Raw genomic sequence first — 15,715 nt, 5'->3', positions numbered from 1 at the left:
CAGGCAAGTTTCTCAGAATGCTTCTGTCTAATTTTTATGTGAATATATCCCTTTTCCAACATAGGCCTCAAATCCCTCCAAATGTTTACTTGCAGATTCTACAAAAAGACTGTTTCAAAACTGCTCTACCAGAAAGAAAGTTCAAGTCTGTGAGTTGAATGTACTCCTTACAAAGTTGTTTCTGATAATTCTTCTATCTAGTATTTATGTGAAGATATTTCCTTTACCAGCATAGACCTCAAAGAACTGAAATATCCACTTGCAGGTTCTACAAAAAGAGTGTTTCAAAACTGTTCTATCAGAAGGAAAGTTCAACTCTGTGGGTTGAATGCAGTCACCACAAAGACATTTCTGAGAATGCTTCTATCTAGTTTTTATGTGAAGATTTTCCCTTTTTGCAGCATAGGCTTCAAATCGCTCCAAATATCCACTTGCAGATTCTACAAAAAGAGTGTTTCAAAACTGTTCTATCAAAAGGAAGGTTCAACTCTTTGAGTTGAATGCACACATCACAAAGAAATTTCTGTGAATTCTTCTGTCACTTCTTTTGTGAAGATATTCCCTTTTCCCGCATAGGCCTCAAAGCGCTCCAAATATCCACTTGCAGATTCTACAAAAAGAGTGTTTCAAAACTGCTCTTTCAAAAGGAAGCTTCAAGTCCGTGAGGTGAATCCACTCATCACAAAATGTTTCTGAGAATGGTTCTGCTTAGTTTTTATGGGAAGATATTTCCTTTTCCAGCACAGGCCTCAAAGCACTCCAAATAATCTCTTGTAGACTCTACAAGGAGAGTGCTTCAAAACTGTTCTCTGGAAAGGTATCTTGAACTCTGTGAGTTGAATGCAATCATCACAGAGAAGTGTCTGAGAATGCTTCCATCTAGTTTTTATGTGAAGATATTTCCTTTTCCAGCATAGGCCTCAAAGCGCTCAAATATCCACTTGCAGATTCTACAAAAAGAGTGTTTCAAAACTGTTCTATCAAAAGGAAAGTTCAACTCTGTGAGTTGAATGCATACATCACAAAGAAGTTTCTGAGAATGCTTTTGTCTAGTTTTTACATGAGGATATTTCCTTTTCCAGCATAGGCTTCAAAGCCCTCCAAATATGTACTTGTTGATACTGCAAAAAAAGTGTTTCAAATCTGCTCTTTCCAAAGGAAGGTTCAAGCCTGTGATTTGAATTCATAATGTGCAGGGAAGTTTCTCAGAATGTTTCTGTCTAGTTTTTTTGTGAAGACTTCCTTTTTCCAGCATAGGCCTCAAATCTCTCCAAATGTCCACTTGCAGATTTTATAAAAAGGGTGTTTCAAAACTGCTCTATCAAAAGGAAGGTTCTACTCTGTTAGTTTAATGCAGTCATGACAAAGAAGTCGCTGAGGATGCTTCCGTCTAGTTTTTATATGAAGATATTTCCTTTTCGAGCATAAGCCTCAAAGCCTTCCAAATATCCACTTGCAGATTCTACAAAAAGAGTGTTTCAAAACTGTTTAATCAAAAGGATGGTTCAACTATGTGAATTGAGTGCACTTATCACAAAGAAGTTTCTGAGAACACTTCCATTTAGATTTTATGTGTAGATATTTCCTTTTCCATCGTAAGCCTCAAAGAGCTCCAAATATCCACATTCAGATTCTACAAAAATAGTGTTTCACAACTGTTCTATCAAAAGGAAGGTTCAACACTGTGAGCTGAATGCATTCATCACAAAGAAGTTTCTGAGAAGGCCTCTGTCCAGTTTTTCAAAGCACTCCAAATATCTACTTGCAGTTTCTACAAAAAGAGTGTTTTAAATCTTCTCTTTCAAGAGGAAGGTTCAAGTCTGTGAGTTGAATGCATAAAGCACAGGGAAGGTTCTGAGAATGCTTCCGTCTAGTTTTTATGTGAAGATATTCCCTTTTACAGCATAGGCCTCAAATCCCTCCAAATATCCACTTGAAGATTCTGCAAAAAGGGTGTTTCAAAACTGCACTATCAAAAGGAAAGTTCTGCTCTGTTAGATGAATGCACGCATCACAAAGAAGTTTCAGAGAATGCTTCTGTCTAGTTTTTATCTGAAGATATTTCGTTTTCCAACTTAGGCCTCAAAGCACACCAAATATCCACTTGCGGATCTACAAAAAGTGTGTTTCAAAACTTCTCTGTCTAAAGGAAGGTTCAAGTCTGTGAGTACAATGCACTCATCCTAGAGATGTTTCTGAGAATGCTTCTGTATATTTTTTAGGTGAAAATATTTCCTTTTCCAGTGTAGGCCTCATAGCGCTCCAAATATCCACTTGCAGATTCTACAAAAAGAGTGTGTCAAAACTGCTCTATCAAAAGGAAGGTTTAAGTTTGTGAGTTGAATTCACTCATCAATAAGAACTTTGTGAGAATGCTTCTGCTTAGTTTTTATGAGAACATATTTCCATTTCCAGCATAGGCCTCAAAGCGCTCCAAGTATCCACTTTCAGATTCTATAAAGAGAGTGTTTCAAAACCGTTGTATCAAAAGGAAGGTTCACCTCTGTGAATTGAATGCAGTCATCACAGAGAAGTTTCTGCGAATGCTTCTGTCTAGTTTTTATGTGAAGATATTTCCTTTTCCAGCATTGGCATCAAAACACTCCAAATATCCACTTGCAGATTCTACAAAAAGAGTGTTACAAAACGGGGAATGTTGTGGGGTGGGGGGAGGGAGGAGGGATAGCATTGAGAGATATAAATAATGCTAGATGACGAGTTGGTGGGTGCAGCGCACTAGCATGGCACATGTATACATATGTAACTTACCTGCGCATTGCGCACATGTACCATAAAACCTAAAGTATAATAATAATAATAATAATAATAAAAAGATAAAAAAAACTGTTCTATCAAAAGGAAGTTTCAACTCTGTGAGTTCAATGCACTCATCACAAAGAAATTTCTGAGAATGCTTCTGTCTAGTTTTTAGGTGAAGATATTTCCTTTTTCATCATAGGCCTCAAATCTCTTCAAATATCCACTTGCAGATACTACAAAAAGAGTTTTTCAAAACTGCTCAATCAAAAGGAAGGTTCAAGTCTGTGAGCTGAATGCATAAAGCATGGGGAAGTTTCTGAGAATGCTTCTGTCTGGTTTTTATGTGAAGATATTCCCTTTTTGCAGCATAGGCCTCAAATCGCTCCAAATATGCTCTTGCAGATTCTACAAAAAGAGTGTTTCAAACCTCTTCTATCAAAAGGAAAGTTCCACCCTGTGAGTTGAATGCACTCTTCACAAAGAAATTTCTGAGAATGCTTCTGTCTAGTTTTTATGTGAAGATATTTCCTTTTCCAGCAATGACCTCAAAATGCTCCAAATATTCACTTGCAGATTCTACAAAAGACGTTTCAAAACTGTTCTATCAAAAGGAAGGTTCAACTCGGTGAGTTAGATGCACTCATCACAAAGAAATTTCTGAGAATGCTTTTGTCTAATTTTTCTGTGAGGATATTTCCTTTTCCATCATAGGCCTCAAAGTGCTCCAAATATGCACTTGCAGTTTATACAAAAAGAGTGTTTCAAATCTGCTCTTTCAAAAAGAAGGTTCAAGAGTGTGAGTTGAATGCACAAAGTGCAGGGAAGTTTCTCAGAATGCTTCTGTCTAGTTTTTATATGAAGATATTACTTTTTCCAGCATAGGCCTGAAATCGCTCCAAATGTCCACATGCAGATTCTATAAAAAGTGTGTTTCAAAACTGCTCTATCAAAAGGAAGGTTCTACACTGTGAGTTGAAATCATAAAACACAGAGAAGTTTCTGAGAATTCTTCTGTCTAGTTTTTATGTGTAGATATTCCCTTTTCCAGCACTGGCCTCAAAGATTCAAAAATATCCACATGCAGATTCTAAAAAAAGCATGTTTCATAACTGCTCTTTCAAAAGGAAGGTTCAACTGTGTGAGTTGAATACACACATCACAAAGAAGTTTCTGAGAATGCTTCTGTCTTGTTTTTATATGATGGTATTTCCTTTTCCAGCATAGGCCTCAAAGCGCTCCAAATATCCACTTGCAGGTACTACAAAAACAGTGTATCAAAACTGCTCAATCAAAAGGAAGGTTCAAGTCTGTGTGCTGAATTCCTAAAGCACAGGGAAGTTTCTGAGTATGCTTCTGTCCAGTTTTTATGTGAAGATATTCCCTTTTCCAGCCTAGGCCTCAAAGTGCTAAAATTATCCACCTGCGGATTCTACAAAATGGTGTTTCAAAACTGCTTTATCAAAATGAAGTTTCAAGTCTGTGAGTCGAAGACACACATCACAAAGATGTTTTTCAGAATGCTTCAATATAGTTTTTAGGTGAAGTTATTTCTTAATGCAGCATAGGCCTCAAGTGCTCCAAATATCCACTTGCATATTCCACAAAAATATTGTTTCCAAACTGTTCTATCAAAAGGAAGTTTCAACCCTGTGAGTTGGATGCACTCATCACAAAGTAGTTTCTGAGAATGCTTCTGTCTAGTTTTCAGGTGAAGATATTTCCTTTTCCAGCATAGGCCTCAAAGTCCTCCAAACATCCACTTGCAGATTCTACAAAAAGTGTGTTTCTAAACTAGTCTATCAAAATGAAGGATCAACTCTGTTGGTTGAATGCACTCATTCCACAGAAGTTTCTGAGAATGTTTCTGTCTAGTTTTAAGGTGAAGATATTCCCTTTTTGCAGCATAGGCCTCAAATCGCTCCAAATATACACTTGCAAATTCTACAAACAGAGTGTTTCAAAACTGTTCTATCAAAAGGAAAGTTCAACCCTGTGAATTGAATGCACTCATCACAAAGAAATTTCTGAGAATGCTTCTGTCTAGTTTTTATGTGAAGATATTTCCTTTTCCAGCATAGACCTCAAAATGCTCCAAATATCCACTTGCAGATTCTAAAAAAAGACTGTTTCAGAACTGTTCTATCAAAAAGAAGTTCAACTCGGTGAGTTAAATGCACACATCACAAAGAAATTTCTGAGAAAGCTTTTGTCTAATTTTTCTGTGAGGATATTTCCTTTTCCATCATAGGCCTCAAAGTGCTCCAAATATGCACTTGCAGTTTCTACAAAAAGAGTGTTTCAAATCTGCTCTTTCAAAAAGAAGGTTCAAGAGTGTGAGTTGAATGCACAAAGCGAAGGGAAGTATCTCAGAATGCTTCTGCCCAGTTTTTACATGAAGATATTCCTTTTTCCAGCATAGGCATCAATGAGCTCCAAATAATCTCTTGTAGATTCTTCAAAGAGAGTGTTTCATAACTGACTCATCACAGAGAACTTTCTGAGAATGCTTCCATCTAGGTATTATGTGAAGATATTTCCTTTTCCAGCATAGGCCCCAATGCACTCCAAATATCCACTTGCAGATTCTAAAAAAAGAGTGTTTCAAAACTGTTCCATCAAAGGAAAGTTTCAACTCTGTGAGCTGAATGCATTAATCCCAAAGAAGTTTCGGAGAATGCTTTTGTCTCGTTTTTATGTAAGGATATTTCCTTTTCCAGCATAGGCCTCAAAGCGCTCCAAATATCCACTTGCAGTTACTTCAAAGAGAATATTTAAAATCTACTCCTTCAAAAGGAAGTTTTGAGTCTGTGAGTTGACTGCATAAAGCGCAGGGAAGTTTCTGAGAATGCTTCTATCTAGTTTTTATGTGACGATATCCCCTTTTTCACCATAGGCCTCAAATCGCTCCAAATATCCACTTGCAGAGTCTACAAAAAGGGTGTTTCAAAACTGCCGTATCAAAAGGAAGGTTCAAGTCTGTGAGTTGAATGCATGAAGCACGGGGAAGTTTCTGGGAATGCTTCTGTCTAGTTTTTATGTGAAGATTTCACTTTTTGCAGCATAGGCCTCAAATCGCTCAAAATACCCGTTTGCAGATTCTACAAAAAGAATGTTTCAAAACTGTTCTATCAAAAGGAAAGTTCAACCCTGTGAGTTGAATGCACTCATCACAAAGAAATTTCTGAGAATGCTTCTGTCTAGTTTTTATGTGAAGATATTCCCTTTTCCAGCATAGGCCTCAAATTGCTAAAAATATCCACTTGTAGATTCTACAAAAAGAGTGTTTCAAAACTACTCTATCAAAAGGAATGTTCAAGTCTCTCAGTTGAATGCACTCATCACAAAAATGTTACTGAGAATGATTCTGCTTAGTTTTTATGGGAAGATATTCCCTTTTCCAACATAGGCCTCAATACGCTCCAAATAATCTATTGTAGATTCTACAAAGACAGTGATTCAAAACTCTTCTACCAAAAGGAAGGTTGAACTCTGTGAGTTGAATGCACTCTTCACAGAGAAGTGTCTGAGAATCCTTCTGTCTAATTTTTATGTGAAGATATTTCCTTTTCCAGCATAGGTTTCAAAGCACTCCAAATATCCACTTGCAGATTCTACAAAAAGAGTGTTTCAAAACTGTTCTATCAAAAGGAAGGTTCAACTCTGTAAGCTGAATGCATTCATAACAAAGAAGTTTCGGAGAATGCTTTTGTCTAGTTTTTACGTGAGGATATATCCTTTTCCAGCATAGGCCTCAAAGCACTCCAAATATCCACTTGCAATTTCTACAAAAAGAGTTTTTCAAATCTGCTCTTTCAAAAGGAAGGTTCAAGTCTGTGAGTTGAATGCATAAAGCACACTGAAGTTTCTGAGAATGCTTCCATCTAGTTTTTATGTGAAGATATTCCCTTTTACACCACAGGCCTCAAATCGTTCCAAATATCCACTTGCAGATTCTACAAAAAGGGTGTTTCAAAACTGCTCTATCAAAAGGAAGTTTCTAGTCTGTTAGATGAATGCATGCATCACAAAGAAGTTTCAGAGAATGCTTCTGTCCAGTTTTTATGTGAAGATATTTCCTTTTCCAGATTAGGCCTCAAAGCACACCAAATATCCACTTGCAAATTCTACAAAAGGAGTTTCAAAACTGCTCTATCAAAAAGAAACTTCAAGTCTGTGAGTACAATGCACTCATCATATAGATGTTTCTGAGAATGCTTCTGTATAGTTTTTATGTGAAGATATTTCCTTTTCCAGTGTAGGCCTCTTAGCGCTCCAAATACCCACTTGCAGATTCTACAAAAAGAGTGTTTCAAAACTGCCATATCAAAAGGAAGATTTAAGTCTCTGAGTTGAATGCACTCATCACTAAGGACTTTGTGAGTATGATTCTGCTTAGTTTTTATGAGGACATATTTCCATTTCCAGCATAGGCCTCAAAGCACACCAAGTATCCACATTCAGATTCTATAAAGAGAGTGTTACAAAACTGTTCTAAAAAAAGGAAGTTTCAACTCTGTGGGTTGAATGCACTCATCACAAAGAAGTTTCTGAGAATGCTTCTGTCTAGTTTTTGGGTGAAGATATTCCCTTTTTCATCATAGGCCTCAAATCGCTCCAAATATCCAATTGCAGATTCTACAAAAAGGGTGTTTCAAAACTGCTCTATCAAAAGGAAGGTTCAAGTCTGTGAGTTGAATGCATGAAGCACGGGGAAGTTTCTGGGAATGCTTCTGTTTAGTTTTTATGTGAAGATTTCTCTTTTTGCAGCATAGGCCTCAAATCGCTCAAAATACCCACTTGCAGATTCTACAAAAAGAATGTTTCAAAACTGTTCTATCAAAAGGAATGTTCAAGGCTGTGAGTTGAATGCACTCATCACACAGAAATTTCTCAGAATGCTTCTGTCTAGTTTTGATGTGAAGATATTTCCTTTTCCAGTGTAGACCTCAAAGCGCTCCAAATATCCACTTGCAGATTCTACAAAAAGAGTGTTTCAAAACTACTCTATCAAAAGGAAGGTTCAAGTCTGTGAGTTGAATGCCCTCATCACAAAAATATTTCTGAGGATGATTCTGCTTAGTTTTTATGGGAAGATAATTTCTTTTCCAGCATAGGCCTCAATGAGCTCCAAATAATCTCTTGTAGATTCTACAAAGAGAGTGTTTCATAGCTGTTCTACCAAAAGGAAGGTTGAACTCTGTGAGTTGAATGCACTCATCACAGATAAGTTTCTGTGAATGCTTCCGTCTAGTTATTATGTGAAGATATTTCCTTTTCCAGCATAGGCCTCAAGGCGCTCCAAATATCCACTTGCATATTCTTCAAAAAGAGTGTTTCAAAACTGTTCCATCAAAGGGAAGGTTCAACTCTGTGAGGTGAATGCATTCATCACAAAGAAGTTTCGGAGAATTCTTTTGTCTACTTTTTATGTGGGGATATTTCCTTTTCCTGCATAGGCCTCAAAGCCCTCCAAATATCCACTTGCAGTTTCTACAAAAAAAGTGTTTCAAATCTGCTCTTTCAAAAGGAAGTTTTAAGTCTGTGAGTTGAATGCATAAGGCACAGGGAAGTTTCTGAGAATGCTTCTATCTAGTTTTTATGCGAAGATATCCCCTTTTTCACCATAGGCCTCAAATCGCTCCAAATATCCACTTGCAGATTCTACAAAAAGAGTGTTTCAAAACTGCTCTATCAAAAGGAAGGTCTGTTCTGTTAGTTTAATGCACACATCACAAAGAAGATAGGAGAATACTTCTGTCCAGTTTTTATGTGAAGATATTTCCTTTTGCAGCTTAGCCCTCAAATGGCACAAAATATAAATTTGCATATTCTACAAAAAGACTGTTTCAAAACTGCTCTATCAAAAGGAAATTCAAAGTCTGTGAGTACAATGCACTCATCACAAAGAAGTTTCTGAGCATGCTTCTGTCTAGTATTTATATGAAGAAATTTCCTTTTCGAGCTTAGGCCTCAAAGCATTCCAAATATCCACTTGCAGATTCTACAAAAAGAGTGTTTCAAAACTGTTCAATCAAAAAGTTGGTTCAACTCTGTGAGTTGAACTCACTCATCACAATGAAGTTTCTGAGAATACTTCCGTCTAGGTTTTATGTGAAGATATTTCCTTTTCCATCATAAGCCTCAAAGAGCTCCAAATATCCACTTTCAGATTCTACTAAAAGAGTGCTTCACAACTGTTCTATCAAAAGGAAGGTTCAACCCTGTGAGCTGAATGCATTCACCACAAAGTAGTTTCTGAGAAGGCCTCTGTCCAATTTTTATATGAAGATGTTTCCTTTTGCAGCATAGTCTTCAAAGCACTCCAAAAATCCACTTGCAGATTCTACAAAAAGAGTGTTTCAAAACTGTGCTATCAAAAGGAAGGTTCAACTCTGTGAGTTGAAATCATAAAACATAGAGAAGTTTCTGAGAATGCTTCTCTCTAGTTTTTATGAATACATATTTCCATTTCCAGCATTGGCCTCAAAGCATCAAAAATATCCACCTGCAGATCCTACAAAAAGGATGTTTCGTAACTGCTCTTTCAAAAGCAGGGTTCAACTCTGTGAGTTGAATGCACACATCACAAAGAAGTTTCTGAGAATACTTCTGTCTAGTTTTTATGTGATGGTATTTCCTTTTCCTGCATAGGCCTCAAAGCACTCCAAATATCCACTTTCAGATTCTACAAAAAGTGTGTTTCCAAACTGTTCTATCAAAAGGAAGGTTCAAGTTTGTGAGTTGAATTCATAAAGCACAGGGAAGTTTCTGAGAATGCTTCTGTCCGGTTTTTTGTGAAGATATACCCTTTTCCAGGCTAGGCCTCAAAGTGCTAAAACTATCCACTTGCAGATTCTACAATATGGTGTTTCAAAACTGCTTTATCCAAAGGAAGTTTCAATTCTGTGAGTTGAAAGCACACATCACAAAGATGTTTTTGAGAATGCTTCAACATAGTTTTTACGTGAAATTATTTCTTACCCCAGGATAGGCCTCAAGCAATCCAAATATCCACTTGCAGATTCCACAAGAAGATTGTGTCAGAATTGTTCTATCAAAAGGAACTTTCAACCCTGTGAGTTGAATGCACTCATCACAAATAAATTTCTGAGAATGCTTCTGTCTAGTTATTAGATGGAGATATTTTCTTTTCCAGCATAGGCCTCAAAGCCCTCCAACATCCACTTGCAGATTCTACAAAAAGTGTGTTTCAAAACTAGTCTATCAAAAGGAAGGTTCAACTCTGTTGGTTGAATGTACTCATCCCACAGAAGTTTCTGAGAATGTTTCTGTCTAGTTTTTAGGTGAAGATATTTCCTTTTTCATCATAGGCCTCAAATCGCTCAAAATATCCACTTGCAGATTATACAAAAAGAGTGGTTCGATACTGCTCTATCAAAAGGAAGGTTCAAGCCTGTGATTAGAATGCATAAAGCACAGGGAAGTCTCTGAGAATGCTTCTGTCTAGTTCTTAAGTTAAGATATTCCCTTTATGCAGCACAGGCCACAAATCTCTCCAAATATCCACTTGCAAATTCTACAAACAGAGTGTTTCAAAACTGTTCTATCAAAAGGCAAGTTCAAACCTGTGAGTTGAATGCACTCATCACCAAGAAATTTCTGAGAATGCTTCCATCTAGTTTTTATGTGAAGATATTTCCTTTTCCAGCATAGGCCTCAAATTGCCCCAAACATCCACTTCCAGATTCTACAAAAAAAGTGTTTCAAAACTGTTCTATCAAAAGGAAGGTTCAACTCTTTGAGTTGAATGCACTCATCCCAAAGTAATTTCTGAGAATCCTTCTGTCTAGTTTTTATATGAAGATATTTCCTTTTCCATCTTTGACTCAAAGTGCACGAAATACTCACTTGCAGAATCTACAAAAAGAGTGTTTAAAAACTGCTCTATCAAAAGGAATGTTCAAGTCTGTGAGTTGAATGCACTCATCACAAAAATGTTTCTGAGAATGATTCTGCTTAGTTTTTATGGGAAGATACTTCCTTTTCCAGCATAGGCCTCAATGCACTCCAAATAATCACATGTAGATTCCACAAAGAGAGTGATTCAAAACTGTTCTACCAAAAGGAAGGTTGAACTCTGTGAGTTGAATGCACTCATTACAGAGAAGTGTCTGAGAATGCTTCCGTCTTGTTTTTATATGAAGATATTTTCTTTTCCAGCATAGGCCTCAAAGCGCTCCAAATATCCACTTGCAGATTTGACAAAAAGAGTGTTTCCAAACTGTTCTATCAAAAGGAATGTTCAAGGCTGTGAGTTGAATGCACTCATCACAAAAGTGTTTCTGAGAATGATTCTGCTTAGTTTTTATGGGAAGATACTTCCTTTTCCAGCATAGTCCTCAAAGTGCTCCAAATATCCACTTGCAGATTCTACAAAAAGAGTGTTTCAAAACTGCTCTATCAAAAGGAAGGTTCAAGTCCGTGAGTCGAATGCACTCATCACAAAAAAGTATCTCAGAATGATTCTGCTTATTTTTTTATTGGAAGACACTTCCTTTTCCAGCATAGGCCTCAATGTGCTCCAAATGATACATTGTAGATTCTACAAAGACAGGGTTCCATAACTGTTCTACAAAAATAAAGGTTGAACTCTATGAGTTGAATGCACTCATCACAGAGAAGTGTCTGACAATGCTTCCATCTAGTTTTTATGTGAAAATATTTCCTTTTCCGCATAGGCCTCAAAGCGCTCCAAATATCCACTTGCAGATTCTACAAAAAGAGTGTTTCAAAACTGTTCCATCAAAAGGAAGGTTCAACTCTGTGAGCTGAATGCATTCATCATAACAAGTTTCAGAGAATGCTTTTGTCTAGTTTTTATGTGAGGATATTTCCTTTTCCAGCATAGGCCTCAAAGCGCTCCAAATATCCACTTGCGGTTTCTACAAAAACAGTGTTTCAAATCTGCTGTTTCAGAAGGAAATTTCAAGTCTGCAAGTTGAATGCATAAGGCACAGAGAAGTTTCTGAGAATGCTTCTATCTAGTTTTTATGTGAAGATATCCCCTTTTTCAGCATAGGCCTCAAATCTCTCCAAATATCCACTTGCAGATTCTGCAAAAAGGTTGTTTCAAAACTGCACTATCAAAAGGAAGGTGCTACTCTGTTATTTGAGTGCACACATCACAAAGAGGTTTTGGAGAATGTTTCTGTCTAGTTTTTACGTGAAGATATTTCCTTTTGCTGCTTAGGTCTCAAAGCACACAAAATATCCACCTGCAGATTCTACAAAAAGAGTGTTTCAAAACTGCTCTTTCGAAAGAAAAGTTAAAGTCTGTGAGTTGAACGCACTCATCACAAAAAAGTTTCTGAGAATGCTTCTGTCTAGTTTTTATGAGAAGATATTTCCTTTTCCAATGTTGGCCCCCTAACAATCCAAATATCCACTTGCACATTCTAGAAAAAGTGTGTTTTCAAAACTGCTTTACCAAAAGGAAGATTCAACTCGGTGAGTTGAATGTGCACATCAGAAAAAGTTTCTGAGAATGCTTCTGTCCAGTTTTTATGTGAAGATAATTCCTTTTCCAGCATAGGCCTCAAAGCGCTCCAAATAAACACTTGCAGAAACTCCAAAAAGAGTGTTTCAAAACTGTTCTGTCAAAAGGAAGGTTCAACTCTGTGAGTAGAATGCAATCATCACAAAGAAGTTTCTGAGAATGCTTCAGTCTAGTTTTTATGGGAAGAAATTTCCTTTTCCAACATAGACCTCAAAGCGCACAAATATCCACTTGCAGATTCTACAAAAAGAGTGTTTCAAAACTATTCTATCAAAGGAAGGTTCAACTCTGTGAGTAGAATGCACTCATCACAAAGGAGTTTCTGAGAATGCTTCGGTCTAGTTTTTGTGGGAAGATATTTCCTTTTCCAACGTAGGCCTCAAAGTGCTTCAAATAAACAATTGCAGATTATTCAAAAAGAGTGTTTCAAAACTGTTCTGTCAAAAGGAAGGTTCAACTCTGTGAGTAGAATGCAATGGAATGGAATGGATTGGAATCTCCAATCCACTCTACACTGTTTTCGTAGAATCTGCAAGTATTTATTTAGAGCTCTTTGAGGCCTATGTTGGAAAAGGAGTGTTTCAAAACTGCACTTTCAAAAGGAAGGTTCCTCTCTATGACTTGAATGTATAAAGCACAGGGAAGTTTCTGAGAATGCTTCCATCTAGTTTTTATGTGAAGATATTCCTTTTCCAGTGTTGGCCTCTTAACACTCCATATATCCACTTACAGATACTACTGAAAGAGTGTTTCAAAACAGCTATATGAAAAGGTAGCTTCAACTCTGTCAGTTGAATGTGCACATCATAAAGAAGTTTCTGAGAATGCTTCTCTGTAGTTTTCAGGTGAAGATATTTCATTTCCCATCAAAGGTGTCAAAACACTTAAAATATCCACTTGCAGATTCTACAAAAAGAGTGTTTTCAAAACTGCTCTTTCAAAACGAATGTTAAAGTCTGTGAGTTGAATGCACTCATCATAAAGAAGTTTCTGGGAATGCTTCTGTCTAGTTTTTATGGGAAGATATTTCGTTTTCCAGCATAGGCCTCAAATAGCTCCAAACACCCACTAGCAAATACTACAAAAAGAGTGTTTCAAAACTGCACTTTCACAATTAAGTTTCCTCTCTGTGACTTGAATGCATAAAGCACAGGGAAGTTTCTGAGAATGCTTCTATCTAGTTTTTATGTGAAGATATTTCCTTTTCCAGCATAGGCCTCAAAGCGTTCCAAATGTCGACTTGCAGATTCTATGAAAAGAGATTTTCAAACTTTTCTATCAAAAGGAAGGTTCAACTATGTGTATTGAATGCAGAAAGCACAGGGATGTTTCTGAGAATGCTTCTGTCTAGATTTTTATGTGAAGATATTTCCTTTTCCAGTGTTGGCCTCTTAGCACTCCAAATATCCACTTGCAGATTCTACTGAAAGAGTGTTTCAAAACTGCTCTATCAAAAGGAAGGTTCAACTCTGTGAGCTGAAAGCACTCATCACGAAGAAGTTTCTGAGAATGCTTCTGCCTAGTTTTCATGTGATATTATTTCCTTTTCCAGCATTGCCATAAAAACCCTTCAAATATCCACTTAAAAATGCTATTAAAAGAGTGTTTCAAAACTGCTCTATCAAGAGGAAAGTCCAAGTGTGTGAGTTGAATGCACTCATCATGCAGAAGTTTCTGAGAATGCTTCTGTCTTGTTTTTATGTGAAGATATTTCGTTTTCCATCACAGACCTCAAAGCACTCCAAATAAACACCTGCAGATTCCACAAAAGGAGGGTTTCAAAACTGTTCTATCAAAAGGAAGGTTCAAGTCCGTGAGTTGAATGCACTCATCACACAGAAGTTACTGAGAATGCTTCTGTCTAGGGTTCCTGTGAAGATATTTCCTATTGCAGCATAGGCCACAAATTGCTCCAAATATACACTTGCAGATTTTACAAAAAGGCTGTTTCCAAACTACTCTATCAAAAAGCAGGTTCAACTCTGTGAGTTGAATGCACACATCACAAAGTAGTTTCTGAGAATGCTTCTGTGTAGTTTGCAGGAGAAGATATTTCATTTCCCAGCAAAGGCCTCAAAACGCTCAAAATATCCACTTGCAGATTCTACAAAAAGAGTGTTTCAAAACTGCTCTTTCAAAATGAAGGTTCAGGTCTGCGAGTTGAATGCACTCATCACAAAGAAGTTTCTGAGTATGCTTCTGTCTAGTTTTTATGGGAAGATATTTCGTTTTCCAGCATAGGCCTCAAATCGCTACAAACATCCACTAGCAAATTCTACAAAAAGTGTGTTTCAAAACTGCACTTTCAAAAGGAAGGTTCCTCTCTGTGACTTGAATGCATAAAGCACAGGGAAGTTTCTAAGAATGCTTCCGTGTGGTTTTTATGTGATGATATTTTCTTTTCCAGTATTGACCTCTTAACACTCCAAATATCCACTTGAAGATTCTACTAAAAGAGTGTTTCAAAACAGCTATATCAAAAGGAAGCTTAAACTCTGTGAGTTGAATGCACACATCACAAGCAAGTTTCTGAGAATGCTTCTATCCAGTTTTTATGTGAAGATATTTCCTTTTCCAGCATTGGCCTCAAAGCGTTCCAAATGTCGACTTGCAGATTTTATGAAAAGAGTTTTTCAAAACTGTTCTATCAAAAGGAAGGTTCAACAATGTGAGTTGAATGCAGAAAGCACAGGGAAGTCTCTGAGAATGCTTCTGTCTAGTTTTTATGTGAAGATATTTCCTTTTCCAACATAGGCCTGAAAGCCCTCCAAACAAACAGTTGCAGATCCTACAAAAGGAGTGTTTCAAAACTGTTCTATCAAAAGGAACGTTCAACTCTGTGAGTTGAATGCGCTCATCACGAAGTAGTTTCTGAGAATGCTTCTGCCTAGTTTTTATGTGATGACATTTCGTTTTCCAACATTGGCATAAGACCCCTCCAAATATTGACTTACAGATGCTACTAAAAGAGTGTTTCAAAACTGCTCTATCAAAAGGAAAGTTCAAGTGTGTGAGTTGAATGCACTCATCACACAGAAGGTTCTGAGAATGGTTCTATCTCTTTTTTATGTGAAGATATTTCCTTTTCCATCATAGGCCTCAAAGCGCTCCAAATAAACACTTGCAGATCATACAAAAGAGTGTTTCTAAACTGTTCTATCTAAAGGAAGGTTCAAGTCCATGAGTTGAATGCACCCATCACACAGAAGTTCCTGAGAATGCTTCTGTCTAGGGTTTCTGTGAAGATATTTCCTTTTGCAGCATAGGCCTCAAATCGCTCCAAATATCCACCTACAGATTTTACAAAAGGCTGTTTCCAAACTGCTCTATCAAAAGGCAGGTTCAACTCTGTGAGTTGAATGCACACATCACAAAGAAGTTTCTGAGAATGCTTCTGTGTAATTTTCAGCTGAAGGTATTTCATTTCCCAGCAAAGGC

The sequence above is a fragment of the Pongo pygmaeus genome, chromosome 23, assembly GCF_028885625.2.
Source record: "Pongo pygmaeus isolate AG05252 chromosome 23, NHGRI_mPonPyg2-v2.0_pri, whole genome shotgun sequence".
In the NCBI taxonomy this organism is placed as follows: domain Eukaryota; kingdom Metazoa; phylum Chordata; class Mammalia; order Primates; family Hominidae; genus Pongo; species Pongo pygmaeus.
The sequence above is the reverse complement of the archived record's forward strand: the minus strand, read 5'-3'. Positions refer to the sequence as shown.